Below are 15808 nucleotides of genomic sequence, written 5' to 3'. Positions count from 1 at the left end.
CCCTTCTGTATTTACTTCCTATTAACTGTTGGGAGTGATTTTCCATATCTGTACCAGTGTCTTTTACAGAGAGTCTTCTGATGTACACTTTACTTAATAAGCTTTCGTAATAACTTTGCAAGTTAAGTACGTAATTTAGTATAACAAGCAAACATTAGAACTGTAAACTTAGCGACTGGTACTATGCACTCAGTGACGTCTTTAGTTGCTACTTCCTGCACCTAATAATTTGAGGATTGAGTGTATATCCGTGATCTTCTGCTGTAGCCCATCCACTTCAAAGTTCAACGTGTTTTGCGATCAGAGATTCTCTTCTGCGCATCGCTGCTGTAACGTGTAGTTACTTGAGATACCGTCGCCATCCTGTCAGCCTCAACCAGTCTGGCCATTCTCCATGAGACCATAAGACGTAAGTGCAGAACTAGCCTATTTGGCCCATTGAATCTACTCTGCCATTCAATCATGGCTGATCCTTTCCCCGTCCTCAGCTCCATTCCCCTGCTTTCTCCCCGTAACCTTTGATGCCATGACCAATCAAGAATCTATCAATCTCTGTCTTAAATACACCCAACGACCTGGTCTCTACAGCTGCCTGTGGTAACAAATTCCACAAATTCACCACCCTCTGGCTAACGAAATTTCTCCACATCTCTGTTTTAAATGGATGTCTCTCTATCCAGAGGCTGTGCCCTCTTGTCCTAGACTGCTTCAGCATGAGAAACAATCTTTCCACATCTACTCTGTCTAGGCCTTTTAACATTCAAAAGGTTTCAATGAGATCTCCCCCCCTACCTCATTCTTCTAAATTCCTGCGAGTACAGGCCCAGAGCCATCAAATGTTCCTTGTATAATAACTCTTTCATTTCTGGAATCATCCTTGTGAACCTCCTCTGACCCCTGCACATCTTTTCTTAGATAAGGAGCCCAAAATTGTTCACGATACTCATGGTGAGGCTCACCAGTGCCTTGAAAGGCCTTAGCATCACATCCCTGCTCTCGTGCAGTACTCCAAACCTCTTGAAATGAATACTAGCATTGCATTTGCCTTCCTCACCATTGACTCCAAGTTAACCTTGGGTGTTCTGCACAAGGACTCCCTAGTCCCTTTGCATCTCAGATTTTTGGATGTTCTCACTGTTCAGAAAATAGTCCGCCCATTTATTTCTTCTACCAAAGTGCATGACCATGCATTTTCCAACACTGTATTTCATTTGCCACTTTCTTGCCCATTCTTCTAATCTGTCTAAGTCCTTCTGTAGGCTTCCTGTTTCCTCAGCACTACCTGTCCTTCCAGCAGTCTTCGTATCATCTGCAAACTTGGCTACAAAGCCACCTATTCCATTATCTAAATCGTTGATGTACAGCATAAAAAGAATTGGTCCCAACACCGCCCTCTATCGAGCACCACTACTCACTGGCTGCCAACCAGAAAAGAATCCTTTTATTCCCACCTGCTGCTCCTACCAATTAACCAATACTCTAACCATGCTAGAAATTTTCCTGTCATACCATGGGCTCTTAACTTGGTAAGCAGCCTCATGTGTGGCACCTTGTCAAAGGCCTTTTGGAAGTCCAAATATACAACATCCACTGCCTCCCCTTTATCTATCCTACTTGTAAACTCCTCAAAGAATTCCGACAGATTCACCAGGCAAGAGTTTCTCTTGAGGAAACCATGCTAACTTTGTCCTAGCTTGTCCTGTGTCCTTGTCCAGATACTCCATAAACTTCACCCTTAACAAATTGAATCCCAACCACTGAGGTCAGCCTAACTGGGCTATAATCTTCTTTTCTGCTGCATTTTTCCTTTCTTAAAGAGTGGAGTGAGTGACATTTGCAATTTTCCAGTCCTCTGGAAACATCCCAGAGTCCAACGATTCTTGAAAGATCATTGCTAATGCCTCTTACAATCTCTATCATATACATCCTTCAGAACCCTAGGGTGCAGTTCATCTGGTCTAGGTGAATTGTGCACCTTTAGGTCTTTCAGCTTTTTGAGCACCTTCTCCCTTGTAATAGTATCTGCACTCACTTCTCTTCCCTCACACCCTTCAACATCTGGCACTCTGCTAGTGTCTTCCACAGTGAAGATTAGTGCGAAATACTCATTTAGTTCATCTGCCATCTCTTTGACCCTGTTATTATTTCTCCTGCCTCATTTTCTAGTGGTCCTATATCCACTCTCATCTCTCTTTTATTTTTATATGCTGTACTTGAAAAACTTTCTTCTATCCACTTTGATATTATTTGCTAGCTTCCTTTCATATTTCATCTTTTCCCTCCTAATGATAATTTTAGTTGCTTACTGCAGGTTTTTAAAACACTCTCAATCCTCTATCTTCCCGCTAAATTGTGCTTTATTGTATGCGCTTTCTTTTGTTTTCACATTAGCTTTGACTTCCTTTGTCAGCCACAGTTGTACTATTTTGTCATTTGAGTACTTTATTTTTGGAATACGCCTATCCTGCACCTTCCTCATTTTTCTCAGAAACTAGACATTGCTGCTCTGCTGTCATCCCTGCTGGCATCTCCTTCTAGTTTACTTTGGCCAACTTCTCTCTCATGCCGCTGTAATTTCCTTTACTCCACTGAAATACTGCTAAGTCAGACTTTACTTTCTCCCTATCAAATTTCAAGTTGGATTCAATCATATTGTGATCACTGTGTCCTAAGGGCTCTTCCACCTTAAGCTCCCTAATCACCTCCGGTTTATTACATTACACCCAATCCAGTGTAGCTAATCCCCTTTTAGGCTCAATTACAAACTGCTCTAAAAAGCTATCTCGCAGGCATTCAACAAATTCTCTCTATTGAAATCCCTTACCAACCTGATTTTCCCAATCTACCTGCATGTTAAAATCTCCCATGACTATCATAACATTGCCCTTTTGACTCATCTTTTCTATTTCCTGTTGTAATTTGTAGTCCTCATCCCAGCTACTGTTGGGAGGCCTGTATATAACTGCCATCAAGGTTCTTTTACCCTTGCAGTTTCTTAACTCAATCCACAAGGATTCAACATCTTCCAATCCTATGTCACATCTTCCTACTGATTTGATGCCATTCTTTACCAGCAGAGCCACACCGCCCCCTCTGCCTACCTTCCTATCCCTCCAATAGAACATGTAACCTTCGATGTTCAGCTCCCAACTAAAACCATCCTTCAGCCACAATAACTGGATGGTTTTTGTTTCTCACACCACTCTCTGTAAACTCTAGAGACTGTTGTGCACGAAAATCCCAGGAGATCAGCAGTTTCTGAGATACTCAAACCACCCCATCTGGCACCAACAATCATTCCAGGGTCAAAGTCACTTTGATCACATTTCTTCCCCATTCTGATGTTTGGTCTGAACAACAACTGAACCTCTTGACCATGTCTGCATGCTTTTATGTATTGAGCTGCTGCCACATGATTGGCTGATTAGATACTTGCATTAATGTGCAGATATACCTAATAAAGTGGCCACTGAGCGTACTTATAAGAGCTTCCACTCTTTGGCTCCAAACTCGCAGGCCGATGACTGTGAATCTGGGAGTTTGGGTCTAAGGACTGGAGGTTGCGGAGGTGGCCTGCCCTGGGTTTGGAGAGGTGTGTGTTTGTGTGAGTGTGTGTGTGTGTGTGTCTGTGAGTGTGTGTGTGTGTGTGTGTGTGTGTGTGTGTGTGTGAGTGTGTGTGTGTGTCTGTGAGTGTGTGTGTGTGTGTGAGTGTGTGTGTGTGTGTCTGTGAGTGTGTGTGTGTGTGTGTTTGTGTGAGTGTGTGTGTGTGTTTGTGTGTGTGTGTGTGTTTGTGTGTGTGTGTGTGTGTGTGTGTTTGTGTGTGTGTGTCTGTGAGTGTGTGTGTGTTTGTGTGTGTGTGTGTGTGTTTGTGTGTGTGTGTGTGTGTTTGTGTGTGTGTCTGTGAGTGTGTGTGTGTGTGTGTGTGTGTCTGTGAGTGTGTGTGTGTGTGTGTGTGTGTGTGTCTGTGAGTGTGTGTGTGTGTTTGTGTGTGTTTGTGTGTGTGTGTGTGTGTCTGTGAGTGTGTGTGTGGTGAAGGAAGGGTGGGTGAGGAAGGTGGCTTGTCTTGCTATTGTTATTTCTTGTGTTGATCTGTTGAGCATTTGAGGGTATGTTACATTGGCATTGCAATGCGTGGCGACACTTGAGGGCTGCCCCTTGGCACATCCTTGGGTGTGCTAGTTGTCAATGCAAGTGAGGCATTTCGCTGTGTGCTTCAATGTATGTGTGATAAATCTGAATCTGAGATTCAGAATTACTGAGACTAACAGTAATTTTTGGAGCCATTTGTTCTCTATCTGCTTTGTATTCTGTGTTGTGCATTTATTATGTTTATTACGGTAACTAGTCACAGGAGTGGGGGATGTGGTAAGGGCAAAGGGAATAAGTTGCGTATTCTTGCACATTTTGAGGCAGTTTGTAGCTTCGGACCAGCAGAAGGACATTCTTTGCTGACTGCTGAATAATGCTTAGCTCACTTTTGGGTGTACATAAGCTTCAATGCGTCATGATTGTACGTTTGCTAATTGCTAATAAATGATTGAATAAAGGATTCGACTTTTCGAGCGATCATTGGACCTGGGGGTATGTCATGCAAGCATAACAAGTCTGCAGGATCGCAGCCTTGTGGCAATTGGTTTGATATTGTCACTGCAGTAATGGTTGGCCATTTGTAAACATGAGGGATTGCAGATGCTGGAATGTGGAGTGCAAAGAAACAATCTGCCGGAGAAACTCAGCGCATCAGGCAGCATCTGTGGGAGGGAAATGAACAGTCGATGTTCATTAAGACCCTTCATCTGGATAAAGAGCCTCAATATGGAATGTTGACTATCCATTCCACCCCACGGATGCTACCTGACTTGCTGAGTTTCTCCAACAGGTCAATTTTGCTGCAACTCTCTGCCAGCTTGGATTTCTTAGCAATGCACACAAAGAGCTGGAGGTATTCAGCAGGCCGGGCAGCATCTGGGGAAAAGAGTAAACAGTCGACATTTCGGGCTGAGACCCCTCATTCTGATGAAGAGTCCTGGCCCAAAATATCAACTATTTACTCTTTTCCATAGGTGCGGTCAGGACTGCTGAATTCCTCCAGCATTTTAAGACTGTAAGATACACAAGCAGAATTAGCCCATCGTCTGCTCCACCATTTCATCATGGCTGATCCATCTCGGCCCTAATCTCCTGCCTTCTCCCATATTCCTTCGTGCTCTGACCAATCAAGAATCATTGATTCATCAACCTCTGTCTTAAATATACCTAAAGACTTGGCCTCCATAGCTGCCTATGGCAACAGATTCCACAGATTCATCACCCTCTGCCCAAAGAAATTCCTCCTCATCTCTGTTCTAAAAGGACACCCTTCTATTCTGAGGCTGTGTCCTGTGCTCCTAGACTCACTCTAGTGTGTTGCTTTGGATATCCAGTATCTACAGACTTGCTCGTGCTTAGGATTTCTACCTGTACAGTCTAGCTCGTTCTTCTTTGAGCTTCATTGTACAGAAAACTGGCAGCTTCGTGTCATCCTGATTGTATTGACTCCAAAGAAAGATGAGCTTTATTTGACACATGCACAAAACAGACATGGAAAAGTGTGGTTTTTGTCAAATCAAATCAGCGAGGACTGTACTGTGAGGAGCCGGGAAATTATACCACACTTCCAGCGCCAACATAGCATGCTCACAACTCACTGACCTTAACCCGAACCCAAACGTCTTTGGAATATGGGAGGAAGCACACATCGTTATGGGGAGAGTGTATGAACTCCTTGCAGGCTGTGGTGGGAATTGAACCCCTGATCACTGCTGTTGAAACCATTGTGCTGCCCTGTTTTTTTTTTACATCGCTGTAGCTTGATGAAAAGCTGGAAGAAGCCAGGTAATTCCTGCAGGTTTAGCGCATTTCCAAGCTCACTTTCGAACTAAAGGATCTTGAGGAACAGAGCAGAGTTTGAAAGAAAGAAGGATTAGTTTTATTTGTCACATGTGAACCAAAACATTGAAACATGCAGTGAAATGCTTCGTTTGTGTCAAGTCAAATCGGCGAGTGTTTTGCTGGGGGCAGACCACAAATGTTGCCGTGCTTCTGATTCAGCATAGCATGCCCACAACTCACTAACCCTAACCTATGTGTCTTTGGACTGTGGGAGGAAACCGGAGCACCTGGAGGAAACCCACACGATCATGGGGAGAACAGAGAATGAACAAATTCATTCCAGACAGCAGCAGGAATTAAAAGTCAAAAGTAAATCAGTTATCAAAGTACATGCATGTCAACATATACACCCTCGAGATCCATTTTCTTGCAGGCATACTGAATAAATACATAATAGAATAATAATCATAATAAAATCAATGAAAAACAGCATCAATTGAGCCCTAATCTTCCAATTGCAGGCGCTGTAAAGCTTTATGTTAATTACTTTGCTACCACACTACTCTGTGCAGACTGTGGCCTTCTGCATTGCTACAGCGAGGCCAACGAAAGCCCACGAATCAGCACTGGGCATGTTGGATTCAATATCTGAATTCTACATCTTCAGGTAACTTGGTTTCTCGGTCTACGGGACTTCCCAACCTCCCTTTCAAGCTATGGGATCTTGAGAAAACAGGATAGAGTTTGATTTTTGACAGCAAGCACATCTCAATAGCATTGTAGAAGAAAAATACAACAATAGAAATCTGAAACAAGAGCAGGAAATGCTGGAGAGATTCAGCAAATCGGGTAGTGTTTGTGGGGGGAGAGAGAGAGAGAGAGACCTATTTGTTGCTTCGAAATATTCACTGAATAGCAACACAGTCCAGTGCCAAGGATTGCCACAGTTCACAGTGTTCCAGTTACAGGAATATAATCCAGTATTCCGGTACAGGAGCACCAGGACGACTGTCAAACTGAGGAACAGCTTCTGCCCTCAAGCTGTGAGGCTAATGAATACTTTGTCACCACTGAGGTCTCGTCACTAGGACAGCAAGCTGTTTGCTGTTTTCCTCTGTTGCACATTTCATGAGCATTTTGAATTAAATTTTATGAACTTATTTGTGGTAGTATTTTATAAGCTGTGTGTGATACATGTGTTGTGGGTACACTGTGATCAGGAGGAACATTGTTTCGTGCTGTTGTATATGTCTACAGGCAGGTTGAAGTAAGCTTGAACTTGATAGCATCATCTGTAAATTTTCCCAGTACTGTAGGTCACACACCTATGCCAAGTTTGAATCTGTTAAGTTCTGTTGCTTTCCCTGCACAAATTAATTAGCCATAAACCACTGAGGAATAGTGATGAGTCCAAAGTAGGAGCAATTCTTTTTATAAACCAAAAAACTAAAAGCCTCACTTGTGATTTGGCCAATTATTTCATCATCCAAGTTTGACTTGTGGGAATGCCGCTTATTTACGAAATGCAGCCGTACGTTTGTGTACGCTGTTTTGCATTCTGTTATCACATGGATCTGATTGTAATCTATTTAGGTGAGCTGATATCAACCCTATCACTTTGTTGAAGTTGTTTTGCAAAGCAGTAGCAAAGAGTTACTGGGTGCATGCTTTAAAACTCGTATGTGGCCAAAAGAAGCCCTCTTTCATGTAGGATAGGTGTTTTGTAAATGATGTAAACAGTATAGACCGTAACTGACTAGAACTCTCGGTAGACCTAATCACTTTAATTTCAGTTTAATCTTCTGATCAATGCATAACTTAACAATTGAGTCAATGCAAGAGTTCAAGATTTTTCCCCTAGCTCAACAATTAGCACAACACTACTAAGCACAAGCTATTAAAACATTCTGTATAAAACTATGAAAGTGATAGATAAGGATGTGGCAAAATTGTTCCCACTGGAGCTGTGACTGGATCTAAGGGACATATCCTTAGGTTTCAGGAGGGTATATTTATGACAGGGATGAGGCGCAACTACTGTACCGAGAAAGTAATGAATTGGTGAAATTCTCTGCCCAGGGAAGCAGTAGAGATCACCTCATTAAATATATTTAAGACAATGTATTTTTGGATAGCAGGGGAATTATCAAATATTGAAAGGCCTTGACATAGTGGATGTGGAGAGGATGTTTCTATGAAAGAGTCTAGGACCAGAATAGAGGGAATTTCATTTAGATCAGAGATGAGGAGGAAATTCTTTTAGTCAGAGAGTGGTAAATCTGTGGAATTAATTGCTGCAGGTGGCTGTGAAGGCCAAGTCATTGAGTATATTTAAGGCAGAGGTTGACAGATTCTTGATTAACCTGGGCATGAAGGGATACGGGGAAAAGGCAAGAATTTGGGGCTGAGAGGGAAATGGATCAGCCATAATGAAATGACGGAGCAGGCTGGATGGGCCAAATGGCCTAATTCTGCTCCTATATCTTGTGGTCTTATGGCAATTAAGGGTTGTTGGGAAAAGGCAGGTAGGTGGAGCTGAGTCCACAGCCAGATCAGCCATGATTTTATAGAATGGTGGAGCAGGCTCAATGGGCCGAACAGCCTGTGGCTCCTATTTCTTATGTTGAGCAACTTCATAAAAGTAGGAAAGAAAGAAATGCATTTACATAACCTCTTTCACATGACATTCCCATCTTTAAGGAGCAGTCCAATTTTTATGCAACACACATACAAAATGCTGGAGGAACTCAGCAGAGTGGGCAGCATTTATAGAGAGGAATAAACAGTTGCTGTTTCGGGCCAAGACCCTTCATCAGGAAGCTTCCACAAGCAGCGCTTCAATAAAGATCACGTAACCAGTTCTGGTATTATAAATTGAAGGATAGATATTGTGGAGTCTTGGAGTAATACAGCGTGGAAACAAATCCTTCAGCCCATCTGGTCCATGATGACCACAGCATCATCTCTACTAGTCCCAGTAGCCGATGTTCAGCCCATAACCCTCTGAACCCCTCCCCTCCACGTACTTACCCAAGTGCCTCTTAGATGCTACAATTGTACCTGCCTCCACCACTTCCTCCAGCTGCTCACTCAAGGTACTCGTTATCCTTTGTGTACTGACGTAAAGAAGTCACCTCTCGGGTCTATTCTGAATCCCTCCCCTCTTACCTTGATCTGTACTCTCTAGTTTTGTATTCAACAGCCCTGGAGAAAAGACCCTAACCATCCAACTTGTCCAACTTCTCCACACCCCTCTAAAAGGTCATGTCTCATTCACTTTTACTGGTTGTTAAACTGTGTCCTGATCGGAAAATTCCATTACACCCACTGTGACTACACACTGTGCCCACATTATTAGGTACACCTGTACACCTCGTTAATATAAATATCTATTCAGTCAATCACGTGGCAGCAATTCAATGCATAAAAGCATGCAGACACGGTCAAGAGGTTCAATTGTTGTTCAGACATCAGAATGGGGAAGAAATGTGATTTAAGTGACTTTGACCGTGAAATGATTGTTGGTGCCAGATGGGGTGGTTTGAGTATCTCAGAAACTGCTAATCTCCTGGGAATTTCACACACAACAGTCTCTCGTGTAGAGTTTATAGTTAATGGTGTGTAACCACAAGACATCCAGGGAGTGCTGTGGGTGTCAACACCCTTGTTAATGAGAGAAGTCAGAGGAGAATGGCCAGACTGCTTCAGGCTGACAGGAAGGTGACAGTAACTCAAATAACCACACTTTACAACAGTTACAGACAGACAGACAGACAGACAGACAGACAGACATACTTTATTGATCCCGGGGGAAACTGGGTTTTGTTACAGTTGCACCAATCAAGAATCGTGTAGAAATATAGCAATATAAGACCATAAATAATTAAATAATAATAAGTAAATTATTCCAAGTGGAAATAAGTCCAGGACCAGTCTATTGGCTCAGAGTGTCTGACACTCTGAGGGAGGAGTTGTAAAGTTTGATGGCCACAGGTAGGAATAACTTCCTATGACGCTCAGTGTCACATCTTGGTGGAATGAGTCTCTGGCTGAATGTACTCCTGTGCCTAACCAGTACATTATGGAGTGGATGGGAGACATTGTCCAAGATGGCATACAACTTGGACAGCATCCTCTTTTCAGACACCACTGTCAGAGAGTCCAGTTCCACCCCCACAACATCACTGGCCTTACAAATGAGTTTGTTGATTCTGCTGGTGTCTGCCTGCAGAAGTCTGCAGTCGAAAACAATGCAGCTTGTCTTCCGCCAAGCTGGAGGATGGTGAATCTGTGGAGTTTGTTTCCTCAGAGGCCAGGTCATATGTTGGGCAGAGATAGATGGGTACTTGCTTGGTAAGGGGGAAGGAGGTCGGGAAGAATGGGGCTAAATTAAATCAGCCGTGACTGAAAGCGGAGCAGATTTGATGGGCCAAATGGCCTAATTATGCGCTTTTATCTTATGATCACACCATTACCTGAAGTCTAAAAGCAGAGGGCACGGGCTTAAGGGAGGGGGAAGATTTAAAGGGAATGTGAGGGGGGAGGATATTTTCATTTGGAGAGTGGTGGGTAGATGGAACAACCTGCCAGAGGAAGAGTAGAGGTGAGTATAGTTACTATGTTGAAAAGATATCGGGGCAGGTAAGTGGGTAGGAAAAGGTGATGGGGCCAAACGCAGATAAAGAGGAATGAGCCGAAATAGACATATTGCTTGGTATGGGCAAGTTAGCATTTGTTTCCATGCTCTGCTTGACTCTGTGAAGCTTGTTTTCATCCTCCTGACTCCAGGTCTACAGATGTGGTATTGACACATTTAACCAACATTGCAAGCCCGCGTGTCATTTATGAGAAAGATGACTAATAGCCATAGTGGGCTCACTGCTGGTTAACCAATCAAAATCAAAGATTGGCAAAACGTCCCTCAGCACCAGTGTACTTGGTTGCACTTACCTTCTCCGAGTCTGAGTGTTTGGAGATACTCTGGGGAGACCCCTGGGGAGACTCTAAGACCCCTCTGGGGACTGGAGGGAAAATACGGCTACTAGTAACACAAGACATTTTGCAGATTGATGGAAATCCAGAGCAACACACACAAAATGATGGAGAAACTCAGCAAGTGATGTTTTGGGCTTCTTGCCCAGTTCCTTACAAGTCCTGATGAAAGGCATTGGCCTGAAGCATCTGAGGGTTACCCGTCTCACAGACGCAGCCTGACCTGCTGGGTTCCTCCAGTATTTTGTGCGTCTTGCTAGTCACTCACATTTCCAATAAACATTTCAATCAGTTGGTAGTAAAATATCCCATGGAAAGGGAGAGAACTCTGTGAGAAAGTAATATAGGAGGTAAGGGAACATTAACAATGACCTGCTCTGTATACACTCAGTGGCCACTTTATTAAGTACAGGAGTTACCTTATAAAGTGGCCACAGACTGTTTTTTTTTTGCTGTATGTCCATCTACTTCAAGGTTTGATGTATTGTGCATTCAGAAATGCTCTTCTGCACAGACTGAGGTCCTTTAACATCTGCCAGACGATGCTGAGGATGTTCTACGAGGCTGTGGTGGCCAGTGCTATCATGTTTGCTGTTGTGTGCTGGGGCAGCAGGCTGAGGTGTGGCTTGCTATCTGATATCTGCCCTGTGTGGTGTGTGACTGTTGGTACTGTGCTTTGCACCTTGGTCCCGGAGAAATGCTGTTTTGTTGGGCCGCATTCATGGGTATCTGTGTATGACTGAATGGCAATTAAACTTGAACTTGAAGAAAATCCTCTTCACCTCAGTTCTGAACGGACTCCTTTTATCCTTAGATCCTGGAATCTCCCACTAAAGGAAACATCGTTACTATGCTTATTCAATCCAGGATTTTCAGTATTTGTAGGTTTCAGTGAGAATCCTCCCTCCCCATCCTTCTGAACTGCACTGAACCGTAAGCATTCGCAGTTTATGACGAGTTATTGGTTCTGACTAATTCTCTGGTTGTCGAACAGGACAATATCGTTGAACAGGATAATATCAATTTAAGGTGAAAAATTATCATGATGAGCGTATGTTTCAGAGAAGGAATGATGTAACAACCATTCTATTTAGCGCATACGAGATTGTAATCGTTCTTCTGTTTACAGCACGGCGGTGTAGTGGTGGGCATAACGCTTTACAGCACCAGCGATCGGGGTTCAATTCCCGCCCCTGCCTGTAAGGAGCTTGTGCATTTTTCCTGTGACAGTATGGGATTCCTCCGGGTGCTTCAGTGTCCTCCCACGTTCCAAACGTGTACGGGTTAGAGTTGGCAAGTTGTGGCCATACATGTGGGCGGCCCCCAGCACACGACTGTTACTGCTAACGATGCATGAGATGCTGGGATTCAGTCGGTGACATATGATACAAATTACCTTGTTAGAAATAAGCCCAGATCACCCAATGGCCTTTCTGTTACTGCACTAAATCTTCCCCGCTTCGATCCACTGCACGTGGGGAACTGAAGAGTTGACCACGTCAGTGCTCATGGTCGCAGGAAGCATGTGTTCAGGATGTTGTTACTGAGAGTTACCACAGAAGAGAGATTAAGCTGCTTCTGGTTAAGATCAGCTTGATCAGTCTGCAGAGTAGAGCTCAGATGGCAATGGGCAGCGGCACGATGTGTATTTATTTATTTAGAGATACAGTGTGGGACAGGCCCTTCCGGCACAACGAGCCGCGCTGCCCAGCAACCCAACATTAGCCGAATCACAGGACAACTTACAACGATGGCTTAACTTACTAACCAGTATATGCTTGGACTGTAGAAGGAAACTGGAGCACCTGCAGGAAGCCCACGCACACATGGGAAGGAACGTTCAAACTTGCGTACAGACGGCGCCGGAATTGAACTCTGGACTCTGACGTCCCGAGCTGTAATAGTGTTGCGCTAACCGTGGTGACCCAATTTTTAGTTATTGGTTTATTCCACTGAGCTACAGGTAGCTATAAAAGGTTCTCCTTGTGACTCTGTTCCAGAAATCTACCCCTTCTCCTAACTGCTCCCTAGATGTGTGAATTCTCACTTTAATTATGTAGAACTTCCATTCCTTAACCCTAGAACACTTGCACAAATTCAAGTTGAAGTGCAAGTTCAAGTTTATTATCATTCAGCCAAACATACATGTACAACTAAACATGATTGGGGAAAGGGGAAGGGAGCAGGAAGCACCAGAGAGACATTCTGTAATGATCAGCAAACCAATTGTTTGAAATCAAATTACCTTGCCTGGTGTCTTAGGGCTGGGTGTGTCTGCACCCGCGCCAACTCCCTGTCCTGGCCCTCCTCTGCCACCTGTAAATCTGGCAGGAGTAAAGGCTGTTGGGATTAGCGAGGGTGCAGTGCTGCAGGCTGGCTGTGGGATAAGACTCCCCCACTCCATGCAGCTGATGAATCCAAAAGAACAACAGGGACCCATACAGTTTGGCACCAGCGGTGTCGCAGGAGTTGCCAGTCATTGTTGAACTCAACATAGGACTGCCCAGGGACTCCAGCTCCAGATTTTTCCTCTGTCTTTACTCCCAGAGCCTTCCCCACGAGTGGGCATAGCCGCAAAGCAGCGGAGGTTTGAGATCAGAGTCTTCCTCCTTGATGAGCTGCCAACCGCGGCTGGCACACCTCACCTGCCTGAAGGTGCCAGTGGCCCACCTTTGCCCCTTCGGTTCCACCAAGCTTAGTAGCTAAGCCACATGTGAAGGCCAGGAGCTGGACTTGGTTATCAGAGGCTATTTGAGATGGACGACGTTGGGAGCATTTAATAGCTAGTGAGAGCTTATCCACCCCCAACCCCCCAGCTATGACAACCTTAAGGAATCTATATATAATGCTGTATATACATATTATAATATAAATGTAATATATAATGTAAAATACAGTATATTAATAAAATGTACAAATGTATGTAATCTGTAATATACAGTATAAATATAAAATACAGTGGATTCTGGTTAATTGGGACACATTAGGACCAGTACATTTTGGCCCAATTAAGTGACTGCTCCAATTAGCCAAAATTTCATGGAAATGGTTAAAAAGGTATATAAAAAAAGACAAGCTACCGTTTAAGTGAGCAACAAATTATGTATTTAAGTGAAATACAGAACAAGTTAGAACACTATCAATATGACTACAGTACTATAAAATGGTATATTAATTCTTAAGAGTTGGTTTGGAGATTGTTTATCGTGCCCGATGATGGCAGAAAACCTGCGCGGGACAGTTTTTAAAATGGAAACACTATTGCACTGGGGCAGTTTGACTCTCTCGACCTGTCCAGGGGTACAACAGTTGTCACAACAGGGGTTCCTCGGTTGACCATGATTTCGTCTGTGCCTCATCGAACCCTTCACCCTCCACAGAACATTGCAGAACTATTTCCCGCCCATTGGATCTCACTGTAGATCTCATCCGTCCAGTCTGCTGGAGCTGACTTTGCATGTTAAGACAGGCATGGCCCTATCTCACCCAGGGTATAAGGCCTCACCTGGTTTAGCCTGTCTGTCAGAGCCGTGCTCCAAGGTGTGGCCACTGTCGCCTGCGAAATAGCTCTTTGGAGCCACATTTGAAAGCTAGTATAGACTGCCACGTTCTTTTGATTGACTGTAAATGAACAAAATCAGCGCAGACACCTGGACTGCTGTCAAACCTTCAGATTCTTTGTGATTCTTTGTTGTAGTGAAATTGTTTCATTTTAATTCCGGCCATTTCTGGCATCTCCAAGCCTAAATGCTTGAAACCACAGTGAGCAAAACAGTTCTGAATTGTCTTATTGCTTGTTTCTCACCAACTATCAGTGACAAAAATCGCGGCTTTTTGAACACAAACACACGCAACCCGTTGCTATTTAAAAATTGTTCGCTTTAAGCATGTTGGTGTGTCTGAAGGCCACTCAAGTGCACGCATCTAGAAACGCTAGTTAGAAACTGTTCGGCAACAGTCTCCTGCCACAATTAGATGGCATAGTGTCCCAAATAAACAAAGGAATCCACCCTTTCTAAATTAGTTTTTGCTCTTTAAGAGCAGTTCCAAATAAGTGTCTGCCCTCATTACCCAATGGCCCAATTAACCAGAATCCGCTGTATAACAAATGTAGATATATAATTCAAATTATAACTAAAATACGTTGTTTTTTTTCCATCAGCGAATGAAACTTAAAGTGCTAAGCATATAAAGCAAAGACAGGAAATGCTTGAAGCATTATGCAAGCGATGCAGCATCTGTGGAGGAGAATGTTTAAAATTGAAATGGAAGAGCCAGATATAGTCAAGAGCAAACACACTGGAACAGCAACAAGTCAAAACTAATTTGTTTTCCTTCTTTTCTAGTGCTGGTGGTGACTTCATCAGAAACATCAACTCTCTGTCTCTTCCCACAAATGCTGGCTGACCTGGTGAGTATTTTCGTCATTTTCTGTTTCTGTCTGTGTGCTGGCCAAGGAGCAGAAGTGATGGCTATGATGTGGAATTCGGGCAATATAAAGACGATGGAAATGGAGTGATCGAGGCTTTCAAAAGAGGCTCTTTCGGGAAAATAATTCGCAGAGTTCAGAGAAGAAGTGGGGGATTGTAATTGTTCATTAAGAAGTTGGCATGGATTTTGGTCCTTGTTATTATTGATTCTGCAATGCTACGTGTAGGACAAATTTTAAATGGTGATTTTATTTTTTTACCAATCATTTGTATTTCTTTTGCATTTTTTTCTTACTGGTTCTTAAAGAACTTTTAGCTTCCTCAAAGTTCAAAGTACATTTATTGTCAAAGGATTTGATACAACCTTATACAATCTTGAGATCCGTCATGAGTCATGAGGGCTAACCATAAACCTTATGGGAAAAAAGAACCCATTTAAAAAAAAAGACCATCAAACACCCAACCTGCAGTGAAAAAATCAGATATCAACAAATCCTGCGAGCAAGTAGCGTTTT

At 43.4% G+C, this 15808-nt stretch overlaps 1 protein-coding gene and 1 long non-coding RNA gene across 5 annotated transcripts in view; one reads left to right on the top strand and one right to left on the bottom strand.

The window, feature by feature from the left end:
• Positions 1-15808, top strand: part of pik3cd (phosphatidylinositol-4,5-bisphosphate 3-kinase, catalytic subunit delta) — a 248283-nt gene that overhangs the window by 13321 nt on the left and 219154 nt on the right. For both annotated transcript variants that reach the window (XM_059952278.1, XM_059952276.1), the window contains exon 2: positions 15210-15274. The gene's annotated coding sequence lies outside the window, so the exon portion shown is untranslated. The remainder of the gene's footprint in view (positions 1-15209; positions 15275-15808) is intronic.
• LOC132382242 (uncharacterized) overlaps positions 1-15808 on the bottom strand; it is a 44427-nt gene that overhangs the window by 8912 nt on the left and 19707 nt on the right. The gene's annotated exons all lie outside the window — the stretch shown is intronic.

The sequence above is a fragment of the Hypanus sabinus genome, chromosome 27 (genome assembly GCF_030144855.1).
Source record: "Hypanus sabinus isolate sHypSab1 chromosome 27, sHypSab1.hap1, whole genome shotgun sequence".
NCBI lineage: Eukaryota > Metazoa > Chordata > Chondrichthyes > Myliobatiformes > Dasyatidae > Hypanus > Hypanus sabinus.
Note: the sequence above shows the minus strand (reverse complement) of the source record. Positions and strands in the feature narration are given on the sequence as shown.